This window comes from Neopsephotus bourkii, unplaced genomic scaffold, assembly GCF_033783945.1.
Source record: "Neopsephotus bourkii isolate Nb327-2 ecotype Australia unplaced genomic scaffold, CSIRO-AGI_Nbou_v1 NB_638, whole genome shotgun sequence".
Lineage (NCBI taxonomy): Eukaryota > Metazoa > Chordata > Aves > Psittaciformes > Psittacidae > Neopsephotus > Neopsephotus bourkii.
The window spans coordinates 282,252-299,125 of NW_026901137.1; the positions used below are offsets into that span (position 1 = coordinate 282,252).

The 16,874-nt window shown below is 39.4% G+C and overlaps 1 long non-coding RNA gene across 1 annotated transcript; it reads left to right on the top strand.

The window, feature by feature from the left end:
• Positions 1–2,165: 2,165 nt before the first annotated feature.
• On the top strand, positions 2,166–15,004 carry LOC133211652 (uncharacterized). Its single transcript, XR_009725252.1, has 2 exons — positions 2,166–2,379; positions 14,862–15,004. It is a non-coding gene; the product is annotated as an uncharacterized LOC133211652 (long non-coding RNA).
• Positions 15,005–16,874: the final 1,870 nt, after the last annotated feature.

The following is a 16,874-nucleotide window of genomic DNA, read 5'->3' on the forward strand; positions in this document are numbered from 1 at the left end:
GTGCATTTAATTAATCATGAGTACAAAATGACTTTAACAAACCAAAGCCATTAAGCCCTCCTTATATAGTCTTTTCAAATGGAAATTGACAACATTTTCATTTAAATTGTTATCATTTTTGTATTTTTTAAATGAAGAAACAACCTAAGTAACACTGGCTTAATAACCAGTTTCCTTGTGAGATTTACTTAGTAGTTTTAAGTGGATATTTCATATTTGGATTTTGATCCAAGTTTTTTGTAGCTTGATTTTCACAGGTTCTCACTTCAGGGTAGCATGATGTCCTCTTAGCTAAAGTTTTCAGAACTTTACATTTCTAATCACAAGAAATGCTGGCTACTGTTTCTGTGTCTTTGCTGAGGTCTACAGATTTATAAAGAAAGATGAAAGACTGTGGTGATGGTAAATTTTAAAGATCAAGAGGATATTTAATCTTTACTTAGCTGAAAGACCAGAAGACCAGCTTATTAGTGTGTATCTCAGCATGATGGTCATCATGATGTACTTGGTAACTTCTTCTGGACCAGGCCTATTATTTTTGTTGCTTCTCTTAAGCATTTTGAGATGCTGCTGACTACAGTTTCCAGAGCCACTCTGGGGAAAAGAGGGTATTCAGACTGTGACATCAAAGCAGCTCTAACTCACAGGGTATAGGATGGGTCAGTGAAAAGCCCATAGTAAGAGTTCGTTTCCCTAATAGTTTGTGAGTCATATGGATATAAATGTTTTTCCATATGGACAGATGTGGACCTGTTAGAGCAAGTCCAGAAGAGAGCCACAAAGATGATTAGAGGATTGGAGCACCTCTCCTATGAAGAGAGGCTGAGAGAGCTGGGCTTGTTCAGCCTAGAGAAGAGAAGGCTCTGGGGAGACCTTAGAGCAGCTTGCAGTGCTTAAAGGGAGTCTACAAGAAGTGTGGAGATGGGCTTTTTACAAGGGCTGTGTACAGGGGCTAGTGACAGGACAATGGGAATGGCTTTAAACCGAAAGAGGGTAAATTTAGATCAGGTAACAGAAAGAAATTCTTCCCTGTCAGGGTGTTTAGCAGTGGCACAGGGTGCCCAGAGAAGCTGTGGCTGCCCCATCCCTGGCAGTCTTCAAGTCCAGATTGGATGGTGCTTGGAGTCAACCTGGTCTAGTGGCAGGGGAGTGGGAACTAGATGATCTTTAAGGTCCTTTCCAACCCAAACCATTCTATGATTCTATGCGAGAGCTGATAGCCATACCAGTAAGGAGCTTCTTTCCAGTAATTCCTTTCACTAAATGCATTTTACTCCATCCTGTTTGTCTATGAAAAGTGATTTAAGCTGGTTACCATCAAGAACATGGTACAGTGGAAGCACTCTCTGGCAGATCATAATATGCAGTATTAAACTGTGTTTACTCACATGTTCATCCACATTGGCGGTTTGGGCAATTGTGAAATATAAGCATATTAAAACTTAAATTCAGTAGGGCTCATAAAAGATAGGTTGCTATTTGTGCTGTTTAATTAATTCTTCTATATGACTGAGAAATAGATGAGAATTTACTGGAGTCTTTTGATATTCAGTATTGCTGTGTCACAGTATGTTGAGAATAATGAATAGGACATTCACTTTGGAGCAAAGAACATTAGTTTTCTTACTCAGAAAGCAGGGAAGCCAGCTGGAGAGGAGAAAATTGCCAGGTAGATTGTCGACATAAAGGCAAAGGTAACATGCTGATCATAACCAAGGGAAATATGAAGATAATAACAGAGGATGATAGCAACCCAGCTGAGGAGAAGAGGGGGGTCTGGAAGATCAAGTGCTCCCAAGCTGTGCACAGCTATTATGCAGATGGAGGGACACCTCTGCTCATGCAGAAAGGAGCTGGCTTATTTCCCACGTAGCAGAATGTGTTAACTCCAACCTTGTACTAAATAAGATCAGGCCTTGTTTTCTCCCTATTATCAGGATTATATATTTCTTGACAGATTACCACACCACTGCCTTGTTATAGTGGATATATCATTATTTATTCCTCTTTGTCCTCCCTCCCCCTTCCTCTTGGCTGTGGGGCTCTGCAAGGTGCAGGCAACTGTCACACCAGGTATATGTGAATCTTTGAGATGCATGATGAGGAAAGATGGAGTGATCACTTCTTGCTGCTATGTTTACTCTGTTTTCTGTCTTCATCAGGCTCGTTTGCAGTGAGATGCTTTCGTGAGCGTTTCCCATCAAGGATCCCAGGAGGCGCGAGGGTAGCTGTGGTAGCCGTACTGCTGCCCAGCAATGACAGAAACCTTGGATAATCTCCCTGACTCCAGCAGCTCATCCTGGAGTACCTTTCCTCCATAATACACCTAATCCTTGAAGCCTATCCCAGCTCCTATCAGCCATCTGCCATCACTGGCGGGTGAGGAGCAAGGAAGAGGAGATGAGGAGGGGGAGAGGAAGAAGGTCAGGAGGGAGAGAGGAAGTTCTGGATGGGGAGATGTCAGTGAAGAGCTCCTAGTGACAAGATGTGGTGGAGAATTTTGTCCTTCCCTGGAAATCAGCTTGCTTTTAACAAGTGTTGTTTCCTATTTTTCTAATTCTCCAGCAATGGTGGCTATGTGGCTATGCAAACATTTTTTTGCCAGTTTATTTTCTAAGCCATAGTAATTGTCTTAAGAACAGTTTTGAAATGAGAAATTTCCCAAAGTGTTTTTTCTTCATCCTTTTCTTTTTCTTCTACTTCTTTTCTTCTCCTCCTTGTCTTGTTTGTTTTGTTTTTCATTGTTTTGTTTTGTTTATATATATGCGTATACATATATTACCTCACTGGGACTAGGATCTGCACTTAAGATGTCTTCTGGGCTAGGCTTAAATCAGTGTCCTAACTCAAACTTGAGTGACTCATAACCTCTTGTGACTTATTAAAGCTTGCCTCTGGAGAGAGAGGAAAAAAAGTTCTTTGCAATGTGATAAAAGTCATTAGGCATTATCCTGTATATTTATGAAGGTGACTCACACAATATTTTGAATCTCAGGAACATAAAATGTATCATCGAATGCAGAAGTTAAAATAATACAGCAAGCGCTCTTATTAATTACTATGCAAAAACCCTGATATCAGACCAGTGTCTTGCTTAAACATACACTATAAAGCTCTGCTTTTGCCAGCAACCTTTTTTCTCCTTTTTTTTTTAAACAGTAAAACAGTCTCCTTCTCCTAGAAAAAAAATTTGCATTGGAGAAAGACTGCAACTATCCCCCCAAAGCAATTTTCCATTGTTGGCTACTCACTCATGTTACAGAAAAGATAGTGAAGTGTGACTAGTTAGACAAAGATTTTCATTACCATATTCTGTAAAAACAGAAGTCTTGGGAAAATTCAGGTCATTGTCTTTGTAATGGTAAGTATATTTCCTCTCACACAACTCTTACCTGTCAGAAAGGATGATTCAGGAGTGGTAGCCTCTGCTCAGAACCCCTGATATGCTGGGAAAGATATGCAGAACCTGAGCATCATAGGAATGGCCACAGAGCACAGACACTTTAGGTATTTTTGAACTGAATTCCTTGTTTATTGCTTTTTCTTTCCCCTTCTAATAGCCTAACCATGGACACTAAGGGTATGCAGCAATTTTCTTATTGCTGCGATGGTTCCTTTAGCTCAGGTGATGCAAGCACTTAATATTTAATGCACAGTTGTGTCCACAGCTCTCCCTCCCAACCAATGTTATTTATACAGTCTGGTTATAGAAATCCTGTCAGCATCATTCCTTTCTGTTATGTTAAGATGTCTAATAGCGAGAGCTTATTAACTTGTGCTTTATTAGGTTTTGTGCCTTTACAACTAAGTCATTAGATACAACCATTATCCTAGCCTCCTTTTGTTTCTGTCTCAAGATCCATCTTTACTATGATATCCATGCTTAGTAAGAGTGCTTAAGTAGGCAGCCTGCAAGTGATTCACTTGTATCTGTTGTCCACTTGTTTAATGGAATAAAACCCCCTAGATCTTTATTGCTTCTAGCTGGTTCTCAGACAATGGCTTTGACAATCTTGTGTTCCAATTAGTTGCCCTCAGGTTCAGCATCCTTCTTCTACAGGTTTCCTGCATTGCTATTTTCTTGACTGTAGTAGTTTTGAGGCAATGGATATTTTCTGCTTATGTTCATACAATAATCAGCATGGTGAGATCTCCAAACTACTTGGGGCCTGTGGCTGTTACTTGCTTAATACTGATATACATTATATATAAATCCAAACAGTTTGGAGAGGTTAGTGGGGATATTCTAGTTTTTACATTGTTGCTTAGTTTTGCCACACTGCGTAGTTGTTTTATATTACCTTCATTAACAAGCAACTGCAATGCTCAGTTCAGGTTTAAGATGTGGTAAGTACTTTAGAGAAAAACTCCGTATCTGGACACAGGTAGTTCAGATTTTACTTAGAAAAGGCGAAACAAGTGGAACCCTGTGTATATATTGACATTTTCTTTAGTAAAATCAGTAAAAGGATTTCCTGAAAAAATTATCTTTTTAAATTTAATTTTTACCTTCAAATGTAAGAATTTATACAGATATTTGCTAATACTCTGATTGTACTCTGGTATCACACTGAAATGTTCATTAGCTTGAATAGCTTTACAGGGGCTTTATTCTGATGCAAGTAAAAGAGGCAGCCTCTGACTTAAAAATAGTTCTAGAATTGTTATTCTGTTTCTATTCCATCTGACATTTTTCACTGAGACTCCCATAGCATGGCAGGTTGGACTACACCAACAAAACCCTCTCAGAGGGCAAAGGTGAATTCATGTGTAACAGCATGTTTTTCTGTTGGTGATTTTGTGCACTCATTTCTGGTTAAGAAATCATTCAAGACCATAACAATGCTTCTAGAAATTAGTAAAATCTATTGGTACATGAAATCTTACTTTAGAAGTTGTGCCTTACAGATATTAAAAATGAAATCTGCCATGGAACCATGAGTAAAGCTTTTTACAAAGCATTTGTTTGATGTATAGTTGTTCCCTAGAGAGAAGAGTATCCAAGAATGAGCTCTGAGTACATGAGTGCACTTGGCACATCCTAGAATAATGTCAAAGCTTCGCTGGCTCCAAGGGGGAGCTTTGCTTTGACAAACTTAGTTCCAGTGCCTTTTGCTTAGAATGGATTCAGGGAATTTGGAAGTATATGAAAAGAATATATCAGCACAATGATACATACAATGAGAGAAGGCATCCATTAACAGGAAAGGGAAGAAGAACAAACAAGTTCTTGTTACAGTTTCCTTAGAAATTTGCTTCGTTTTATCACCTGAGTGTATCTCTACCTCAATCTTTCCAGCAAGCAAATGAAATTACTCCAGTTGAACTGTCAATACAGAATGATCCTGAAGCGTATTTTCAGAGGGAACTGTGTTACTATCTATATTTGTTGTGTGGATGCAGTATGCTCTGCCTAATGTGTATTTGTGACCTGTCTGAGAGCTTGCTTTCAAGTCCTGCAACATTCAAGAGCAACCAGTTCATATTTTGCTCATGATACCTTCCATTAAGTCAAAGAAAACACGGCTTGGGAGCTTCATGTTTCCGGCTCATTGAAATACTAAATGGAGGCACCTGGTGGGTGAACTGTTTAATGCAGGAGTAATCTATCAGTGGGAGTGATGCATAGCCAAGGTTCGTTGTGATGGAACTGATTAATTAGGCAGCCCAGGTGTGGGCTGTGCCTCTGTAGCTCTGCCTTGGGATTTACTTCTCTAGAGTTGAATAGGGATGTGCTTGCACTCCCGTGTCAGTCCCAGCCTCTCCTCACAGGAGGCCACTGGAAAGATTACAATGCTCTCAGGGTGCAACACACAGAGAGAAAACAACAAATAGCTCCAGAAAGACTGGGTGTCACTGCTCTTGGATGTAGGGAAGTACTGTCTGTACAGACATAAGGTGACATTCCCAGCTGGTTCTGCTGCATAAAAATGTGCAAATTAAACACTCTTGCCCAAGCCACTGAATGTCTTCAGTCTCCATTGAGTTTCTTTCTTTAGCAAAAGGCACACTGGCAGGGTGACCCATGGTGTCTTGCAGGATGTGACCAAAAGTGAGCATGTGACTAGGATCCGTTACCAGAACTCTTCCAGTCTGAGCAGATCAGCTGCAGAATTAGGATCCAAAATCTAGGGAAGTGATGGTAGTGTTCCCTGAGAGAGTCAATCTGACAAGTAAAGGTGTATTCCCTAACTTACTTATTATCTATCTATCTATCTATCTATCTATCTGTCTATCTATCTATTTTTAAGTAATGAGCTCTTCATATAAAATATGGAAGTTATCCTGGAAGAAAAGAGTTCAGTTTTCTTCACCTGCATGTGTTCTAGCTCTTCTAGTGTTTTACAGGACATGAGAACCAAAGCAGAATTCTGTGGCTATAAATTAGAAATAGGGAATTGCTGGGTATGCTGAAGTGGAAGAGAAGAGTTTACAGGTCATGGAAGGAAGGGCTGGCCACTTGGGAAGAATATAAGGCTGCTGCTAGAGGATGTAGGAAAGCAGCTAGGATGACTAAGGCCTCCTTGGAATTAAAGCTGGCGAGAGGGGTCAAGGACAGCAGAAAGAGCTTTTTCAAATACATGGCAGATAAAACTAACACCAGAGGCAATGTAGGCCCGCTGATGAACGGGACGGGTGCCCTGGTGACAGAAGATACAGAGATGGCAGAGTTACTGAATGCCTTCTTTGTCTCTGTCTACTCTGCCGGAGGCAGTCCTGAAGAGCCCTGTACCGCTGAGACCTCAGATGAAGACAGGTCAACGGAGCGGTCTGCCTTAGTCGATGAGGAATGGGTTAAAGACCAGTTGAGCAATCTGGACATCCATAAATCCATGGGTCCAGATGGGATGCACCCGCGGGTGCTGAGGGAACTGGCGGAGGTCATTGCTAGACCGCTCTCCATCATCTTTACCAAGTCTTGGGAAATGGGAGAGGTGCCTGAGGACTGGAGGAAAGCAAATGTCACTCCTGTCTTCAAAAAGGGCAAGAAGGAGGACCCGGGTAACTATAGACCGGTTAGCCTCACCTCCATTCCTGGGAAAGTGATGGAACACCTTATCCTTGGTGCCATCTTAAGGCATATCAAGGATAAGAGGGTTATGAGGGGCAGTCAACATGGCTTCACCAAGGGGAAGTCATGCTTGACCAATCTCGTAGCCTTTTATGAGGAAATAACACGGTGGATGGATGATGGTAGAGCGGTGGATGTGGTCTACCTTGACTTCAGCAAAGCGTTTGACACGGTCTCCCACAGCATCCTTGCAGCTAAATTGAGGAAGTGTGGTCTGGATGATCGGGTAGTGAGGTGGACTGTGAACTGGCTGAAGGAGAGAAGCCAGAGAGTTGTAGTCTATGGGGCGGAGTCTAGTTGGAGGCCTGTATCTAGTGGAGTGCCTCAAGGGTCGGTACTGGGACCAGTATTATTTAATATATTCATCAATGATTTAGATGAGGGAATTGAGTGTACTATCAGCAAGTTTGCTGATGACACTAAGCTGGGAGGAGTGGCCGACACGCCAGAAGGCTGTGCTGCCATCCAGTGAGACCTGGACAGGCTGGAGAGTTGGGCGGGGAATAACTTGATGAAATATAACAAGGGAAAGTGTAGAGTCCTGCATCTGGGCAGGAACAACCCCAGGTTCCAGTATAGATTGGGGAACGACCTGTTAGAGAGCAGTGTAGGGGAGAGGGACCTGGGGGTCCTGGTGGACGACAGGGTGACCATGAGCCGACACTGTGCCCTTGTGGCCAAGAAGGCCAATGGCATCCTGGGGTGTATTAGAAGGGGGGTGGTTAGTAGGTCGAGAGAGGTCCTCCTTCCCCTCTACTCTGCCCTGGTGAGACCTCATCTGGAATATTGTGTCCAGTTCTGGGCCCCTCAGTTTAAGAAGGACAGGGACCTGCTGGAGAGAGTCCAGCGCAGGGCAACTAAGATGATTAAGGGAGTGGAGCATCTCCCTTATGAGGAAAGACTGAGGGAGCTGGGTCTCTATAGTTTGGAGAAGAGGAGATTGAGGGGTGACCTTATTAGTGTATATAAATATATAAAGGGGGAGTGTCACGAGGATGGAGCCAGGCTCTTCTCAGTGGCAAACAATGATAGGACAAGGGCAATGGGTACAAACTGGAACACAAGAGTTCCACTTAAACTTGAGAAGAAACTTCTTCTCAGTGAGGGTGACAGAACACTGGAACAGGCTGCTCATGGAGGTTGTGGAGTCTCCTTCTCTGGAAACGTTCAAAACCCGCCTGGACACGTTCCTGTGTAACCTTATCTAGGTGTTCCTGCTCCGGCAGGGGGATTGGACTAGATGACCTTTTGAGGTCCCTTCCAATCTCTAACATACTGTGATACTGTGAACAGCGGTTCCTCCAGAGAGTTCTTGTAAATGCCTGCTCTGCTATGGAGAGAGCTATGAAATCTGAGCAGCTGGAAAAACCTACAATGCAGTTTTGGTTTATTTTCTTAAGGCCCATAAAAGTGCAGAAGTGAACATGCACACGCCTGTGGTTACCTGCCTACCCTCCGCTAAATTTTTTTATGAGCAGAACTTCTGAAATACCCTTTTCAGATGTTTGAGTTGGTTAAAAGTTGCATATTGAGTTGAGCAGCCACCCAAAATGTGCACATTTCATTCTGGAAGTTTTCATAGTCCTTTAATAAAGCTAGTTTAAATGGCAATGTTATTTCAGTCCTGGTGGAACTCCTGGGGAATTTAAGGTTTAGTGAAATAGGGGGATATTGCAGTGCGTCTCATATTGATGGAATTTAGGTTTGCGAAAAGTTTACACAGAAACAGAACTAGCACTTGGGTTTTGCTTATATTGCGTCTAAGACTACAGTGGAGGGATCTTAAATCTAGCTGTGGCTGAGACAGTCATATATTCTTCCAGTGTCTGGTCATTGCAAACATACTTATGGCTTTTTCTGAGCTATGAATCATAGAATCATCATAGAATGGTTTGGGTTGGAATGGACCTTAACATCATCCAGTTCCATGCCCACTGAGGGCAATGACACCTCCCACTAGACAAGGTTGTACAAGGCCACATTCAGCCTGGCCTTGAACTCTGCCAGGAAATATATATGCACTTATTTCTGTGGCCATGGTGGTTACAGAGTATGACATGTGTATCTTTTTGTTTACTTTCCTGCAGTTAAAGGGTCTCAAGCAAAAGAAGAACATAGGAAAGAATAATTGATTTCTGTCACTCAAAGATGAACCTCAGGTTGATTCTCCAGAAGTGCATTGTATGCAGTCTTAACACACATAGCCTAACTTCCTGCAGTATTTTGTTTTCTTTTCAAAAATATTTTATTTGCAAAATATATAAGCACTATTAGCACTTTGAAAAATATACAGAAGTTTTGTTTGCAAGTTAAACAGTTCCACAAGTGTTAGTCTGTAAAATATTTCATTAGCACTTATAGATGATTAAAGACTAAGAACTTATGAAGAAAGAACCTGTTTATTTTAGGGGAAGAAAACAGACATTGTGAAACATCTTTTAAGATAAAGCTGTTTTTCTTAGATGCAGAAATGAATACAGGAATCTGCTATAAACCATAAACTGTATATTATAAAGGCAAGAGGCTGGTTCAAATGCCAAACTCTAAAATGTGGTCTTGGAAGCCCTGCTTAATAACTATTAATAATTAATTATTAATAGCTGCCTAATTTTATACTCTGTGTATCTCTTCTGTTTTTCTGAAATTTTTCATAAGGTCAGTATTAAAATTCCGCATGAAAATGTGAGTTACACTTCACCTGGGAGCTGTTCTGCTACAGGAGAAATCAGAAAGATTACATTTACTAAAGATACCCAAGCTGTAATCGACAGTTTCCTTTCTGCATGTTGTATCTAACTCCTAAATATAGGATTTCAAAAGTGTTTGAACATTGTTACAAAGTCTGCCTTTGCATGAGCACTTTTCCATTCTAACTTGTATGCAAACATGAGCTTGCAAATGCAATTCTTAAAAGATGTTTTTAATGCTCTACACTGATAATATCATGTGGCATTAATTTATTCTGGAAACATTTCCAGTCAAAACAAATAGGCAGATATTTTCACCCTAACTCGTACTCATTAAATTGAATAATTTGTTTATTACAGTTGTGAGAAGAAAAGTAGAGTGTAATGTGATACTGAAATGTTTTTCTGAATATCTGAAGCAAAGTGTGCATTTCCGCGTGGTGTGCCAGCAAACATCACTTACAGATTTAACGCTGCTGATGCACTTCTCCTTATGCCTGATCTAAACCTGATGAATTCAGTGGTCATTCAGACTTTGTATCGGGTTCTTCATCTTTTTGTTGTCTGTGTCTACTCCTTAAATCTTAAGAAGCAATGTACTCTTTCTAACCAGTTTCTCCCAGCTTAGCAGGTGCTGAAATGTTAAAATGCTGTAACTGCTGCTGCTGTTTCTGTTAATTAGGCCACAGCAAAAATCTATTCCTTTTCCTTGTAACAGGAATGGGGCAGAATGATGCATTTGTTCTCAAGGGATATGTTCATTTTCTATGCATGAATGCACTATCCAAAGCTTTGCTTAGCACATGTGTCGAACACATTTGTCTCATCTAGTAGAATAATTAAAACACAGCAACTTGTATTGTAGAAACAATTAACATTTTTTCTAGATTAAATAACTTCTTTTCTGTAAGGAAAAGGTTGCAAGATATTAATATATAGAATTTCTTATATACTGAAGAAAGCAAGCATATTGTATGACTAAGAAATTTTTTAAGTTTGATTTTATTTTGAGGATAGAGTTTATTGGCACTAAAGCCTTTGGATTTCTACAGGACAGTGAATTAAGATTTCCTGGAAGATGCTTCCTACATGTGTAAGTCCAAGTATTATTCAGACTCCTATTTCAGTCAGTTTTTAACTTCAGCACCCAAAGCTGCATAAACGTATTCATGAAAGTGAAGTAAGGAACCACATGTACAGAAGTATTTGCAACATCAAGACATTAGATTATACAGTATTTTGGCCTATGACAATTTGAAAATACAGTAGTTAGTTTCTGAAAGCACTGGAAATATCCTTGTGCATTTATAAAGCTTTTTTTTTTCCATACCCTTCAATAGTGAGTTTCATTATCATCCTGTTATCTGTGCATTTCCACTGTGAAATGCAGTCTTTGTTGATAAATAGGCACTCAGAATTTCAACATGTTTTACTGTCAGTGGAGAAGACTAAGAAGACTCTGCTTTCTCTAATGTTTGACCTGCTTGATGCTAGTGATCATTGCAGTATTCTGCTGGTTGATTTGGATTAGTCTGACATTTGGGAGAAAACAGGTAAGAGTCCCCAGAAAAGTTAGATGCAAATAATAATGCCATTACATGAAATTCATATTCCTTTACAAGTCTGAGATGTTAACAATAAAGTATGAGGTTCTGCACTAACTTAATTCTGATCATTCTAGAAAAAATAGATATACCTAAGTTTGAAAATTTGCACGTAGCAGGGAGATTTTTACTTTAATGCAGCTTCAGGGAACAGTTATATATAAACACTGCATGATGTGTTCATATTTCCTGCTGAATCTCAGATTGCTGACATTACTAATTGGAGTTGAGACTTTATACAGTGGAAGCTCACTGCTACAGTGAAAAACACTGCAGCAGTGAAGAGGAGGGATGCAGTCAGGAAAATCTGAAGCACTCAGTTTGACACCCCTACAAGTAGTGAAAACAGTTTCACTGATCACAAGTGAGTGCTGGATCAGGGGCAGAGAAAAGGAATTTGGGATAAGAAGAAGAGCGTAAGAAGAGACGACAAATGTCAAACCACTGGGGTAGGGATGTGAGCTCAGAACCTTCCCTCTCTCCAGTGGTTTACCTGTATGTGTGTTGATATGTGCGTGCTAGTCAGGTAATTTTTTATGCAGATTTATAAACGTTTGATTTTTTTACATGTTTGAATACAGAAAGGGATTTCACATTTTGGATATAATCTTCATCACATTCACTGCAAATGCAGACTCTTATATTTTGATTTCATTTTTCCATTCTTGCTTTAGAATAAAATTAACAAGGTCTAACTCTTTAGCTTCTGGTTGTATTAGATAAGTGACAGGCAGCTTCTTGTCTACCACTGAACACTAAGAAAAGTAAAACCTCTGTATTCTAAGCCCAGGTTGGGGATAGCTGTGGAGCAGGATGGGTTTTTTTCTCTGTAGGGAAGACAAGCTAGTAAAGAATCTAATTTTGGGAGCTGTGCAAATTATTTATGTCCTCCAGCATATTTTATGCAGTTCCTAAAGTAGATGACTCAGTTTTAAGTCTGCTTGGAGACAGGGGTTTAATGTAGATGACTCCTTGAGTCATTAAGCAGACTATGATCCTACTTACTCTTGTGCAGGGGAGAGCTGTGAGGTGGTCTTGGGTGTGTTGCAGTCAAGAGGCTGTGGGAGACTGGAATAACATACATGTAAGGCAGCTGGAGAGCTAATTCCCCATCTTGATGTTTCCACATGAACTGAGCCCAAGAAAGCTTTAATGTTGTAGAAATGGGGGAAAAGGCTTATTTCCTAAAAGTTTAAGAACACCTAAATTCCTCAGCTGATGCACTGGAGAGTTAATAAGTATTTTGGACATTGGCAGCATAGCCTTAACTTTTGCTGGATGTTATGTAGCATGTGTTGTATTCTAAGGGAAATTGAAGGAACAGTCTCTACCGAATATCTCTGAGCCCATTAGCAATTATTTGAGAAATGTAGTTGTAATTGTCCTATGGTAATTTAATAATGAACTATAAAAAGAAATTTCGGGGAAAATATTACTTCCTCCCCCCCCCCCCCCCAAAAAAAAAGTAATAAAAATGTTTTCTGAAAATAGTACTATTTTTATGCAAATGTGTGAGATACTCATTTTTCTAAAGAAAAATTACAATAATTTATGAAAGGTATTTTTTTCACAGCTATGACAATAAAAAAGAAATCTCATAGATCTTCATTAAAAAGTAGGTAATCAAAATGTTTTCTATGCCCTTGTTTAAGAAAAAATAACTATATATTTATTTTGTTGGGTTTTGTTTTTTTTTTTTTTAATCTTTCTCTGCAACTGTCTGGCAATCTGGTTTCATTTTGACCCTGTTTGGCTTCCTGGAACACATAGCTGATAAAACATAAAAATAGTGAGTTTGACTTGAGAATGATACTGAGTTCAGTGTTCACTGGAAGTTGTACACCCACCGTCTTGTCTCTCTCATGCTGGGGTTTATCACAGATTTCAGTGCTGGTTGCAGTAGGCAAGCCATTAACTTTGAGAACAGAGAGACCTTAAAGATACTTTGAAGGGCTCATGACCAGCTGAGGGACAGGAAAGAACCTTGTTGCCAATGCTTTCAATATAGAACCTCATTTCCATTTTGTTCTAAATGTAAAAAGATTGTCATAGACACTGGAGCAAGGGTACCTACTGGGGATGATAATTTGAGGATAAGTTGAGCCTTCATCTTTATTAATACAGTTATTAATACAGAATGATTGCAATTACTCTTTCTGCAAAGGTTTTATTTGGTTAATGAAATCCAAGAATAAGGCTCCCTAACAATGCCCTAGGGCTACTCTGAAATGGTAGTTGTGCCTCAAATGCATTATTCTTAAAGAAAAATTATCTCCATATATTTGGTTTATATTTGGTGTAAATGAAGCTCCTACTGAACAAATGGCAGCTGTTATTTTTCTAACATGATTAGGATTCCTTCCATTAAAAAAGCTGACTCTGAAGAAAATATTAAAGGACATATTTTGAAAATATGGAATGTTCTACTTTTCAGTAATGCTGTGCCGAAAGCAGACTTTCAATTTAAAAAAACCCTAAATTTTAAGAGTTTGTTTTGTCAAAAGGGAAACAAAAATGGTCAGCTTCAGTGTGTTGTTTACCAAAACTGATATGCAAACCATTAGATGACTAGACAGAGAATGCTATGGGAGGCCACACCACTGTCATCTTATAGCAGACTAAACTCACGCAGGTGCATCAGCTGTGAGGAATGCTCTGTGGACTTGTTCTAGGAATGAATTTAGTATTTAGCTATATAACATATGCAGTACAGGCATTGCTTAATCCAGGCATCTTGGCTGATACATATATGGTGCTAGAACATTTAGGTACTTCTCACGTTAGGGATCACCTAAATAGGATGTTCATACAGTATATCTTTACTTGCTGTCAGGCAGGGATTGGATGTCCAAAAGCAGTAGATGCAAATCAGAATAGAAAATATTCTGATTAAGAGTATGCTTATACAAAGATGGAGCCATACAGCCCGAGTCTTCCAGCCTGAGGTCTTCTTTTGGATGCGTCTCTTGTGAAAGGTGAGAGCAAGAGGGGTGAGAAGTAACAGAACAAGGAGCATCTACTGCAAGGCGGGAGCTACATAATGCAAACTCTGCAATCTCTGCTCAAGCTGGTATGCCAGAAAAGAGCAGAAAAATAGCACTTTTTATCTCACAGATGATAATGTGAGAACTGAGAGAATATATATATTAAAGATTAAAAAGAGCTCAGATACTAACTTAACAACAAGAATTTAAAACTACACCAAAATTACAATTTTATAATTTGGCAAATATGAACTGGTGAGGTGACTGATGGAGTGGTAGTACCAGAATACTCTCCCAGTGGCCAGGCTATATAGATAAAAATAAACTTAAGGCTATAATTAGGCATTTTATTTATTAAAAAGTAAGCATCCATGGTTAGCCTAAAATAATATGAGGGTCTCCTTTCAAATCTCTTTGTCTCAGACAATATGGTCTTGCCTTCAGTGGCTATACTGTATGGGTATATTTGGTTTACTTTTTTTTTTTGATACAGAGGTGAAATTTTGTTTTTCAGAGAACCTATGGTCCTGAAAGGGAAAATGAAGAATTGATCCAGACAAAGAACTGAAATTCAAACACAAAGGTGCATGAGAAATGATCCTTCTGTGAAATGATTTATATTTCTTGTTTGTATAGCAATGGTGTTAATGAGCTAAAGTCCCAGTGCATATATACCTACATGTCCACTTGGTAATACGAACGTGAGCACATTCAAGATCCACCTTATTAGTGGTGTGACAAGCACTGTACAAATACAGCTTGTAGTTTACTGAAAGGGGTTGCACAACCAAACTTGTTCCTGCCTGCATGGCTAACATTCCTATCACACACATTTGTAGTATGTGTCTCTGTAACCAAAAGGGAAAACCAAAAACTCTGGGGTGGGATACAGTCGGTTTCTTATGACTAAAACCGCTACATTTTAGAGTGACTATTTTTTGTAAAAGCAATCCAGGGCTCACTAAGTCCATTTGGTCAGATGCAACCCATCACCCACAAGTGTCTAACTAGCTTTGGTTTTTACATAAAAGTAGCAAAAAGGCAATCTCTGCCTGAGAAAACTGGCTGTCTAATTTGATGAAGAAGGAAAAGCATATTTTGGTTACTTCTCATGTATCTGAAACTTCTAATAACTAAACAAGACTTGGAAGTATTGTGATATTTACTTAAATCATAATCGTCATAGCCATTTTTTTTTCATCCAATATCTTCTGCTGGTATTGTCATGGAGACTAAGGCTGTTAATGTCATGCAATCCTATAATATATACAAAATGAGTATTGCATCTCATAATTCATAAAGCCAAGTTTATACAATGTCACAATCCTCACCTCACAAAGCAGAATTATAGCTGTACCTTTGTTGTCAGCTTCGAACTTTGGACATTGACTGGGTATGTCACTGACAAAACTGAGCAGAAAGATTCAGTGTTTAAGATTACTTATACATGTTTAATACTCACTTGTTTCGTAGAGAAAAAAGAATCCACTGCAGTGGGTTTATTTTGGTTGCAATAAAGAATACAGTCCAAGTGATCTCAGTGCACAGAACAGCTATGTAATTGACAGCTACATAATCAGTCTAAAGTGTGCTCACTAGGATGGGTCAAATTCCTTTGGGAATCCACATGAAATTTGTATGGCTTCTGCACTCAGTGTTTTGCTATTTTGCATCACAGAGACTGACATTAATATTTTACATGAAGAGGAAAATGACATAAACTCATGTTGCCAGTGTCCATCTGTGAAATGTAACTCAGATTTATGTTTGCAATTAAAGCAAGGAAGCCCATTTTGAAAGTCCAGCATTCACAAACACTTACATGTATAGAAGAGATTGCTTTTGTGAGTAGGCCCTGCAATTTCAATCAGACTGAACACAGTCAATTCCAACAGAGGCTAGAAATACGTGTTTGTATAATGGGAACTTGAGGTCTGGGCATGAATAATGTGGTCTTGCACGTCTAGTTGTGGTTAAGGCAGTACTGGCCCAGCTGTTCACTTGAATTTGCAAAACAGAGGCACATTTACTATTTACTGTGGATGTTGCTCATCCTCAGTGAAAAGTCCACTCAAAATTTAAAAATAAATCCTTTAGTGGTGACTCAGACAAAGGCAGATGACTTTGAACTGAAAATGCACTAACTTGGGCCCTTGGCTTAGCTCAGGCATAGAACTGGCAATCTCAGAAAAGAGACAGTAAAAATGCATCTTGGACAAAAACTTAGCTATAACTACAGAAGGCCTCATTAGACATTTTAAGTAACACCACATGTATTATTTCCTCTGCAATGATGCAGATACAAGAGCAATCCACTTCTTCATTTCCTCTTTTACCTGTGACATACACACCAGACAAAGTCCAGGAACACCTTTGCTAGTCTATGGTAAAAAGAGAAGATTCAGATTTCCTAGAACAGGATTTAAGACTTGGAGTATGATATACAGCTTGAAACACTGTCCAGCCACTGCACTAGTTTTATGACTAGATACCTGATCTAGTTGAAGATATCCCTGTTCTTTAGTTG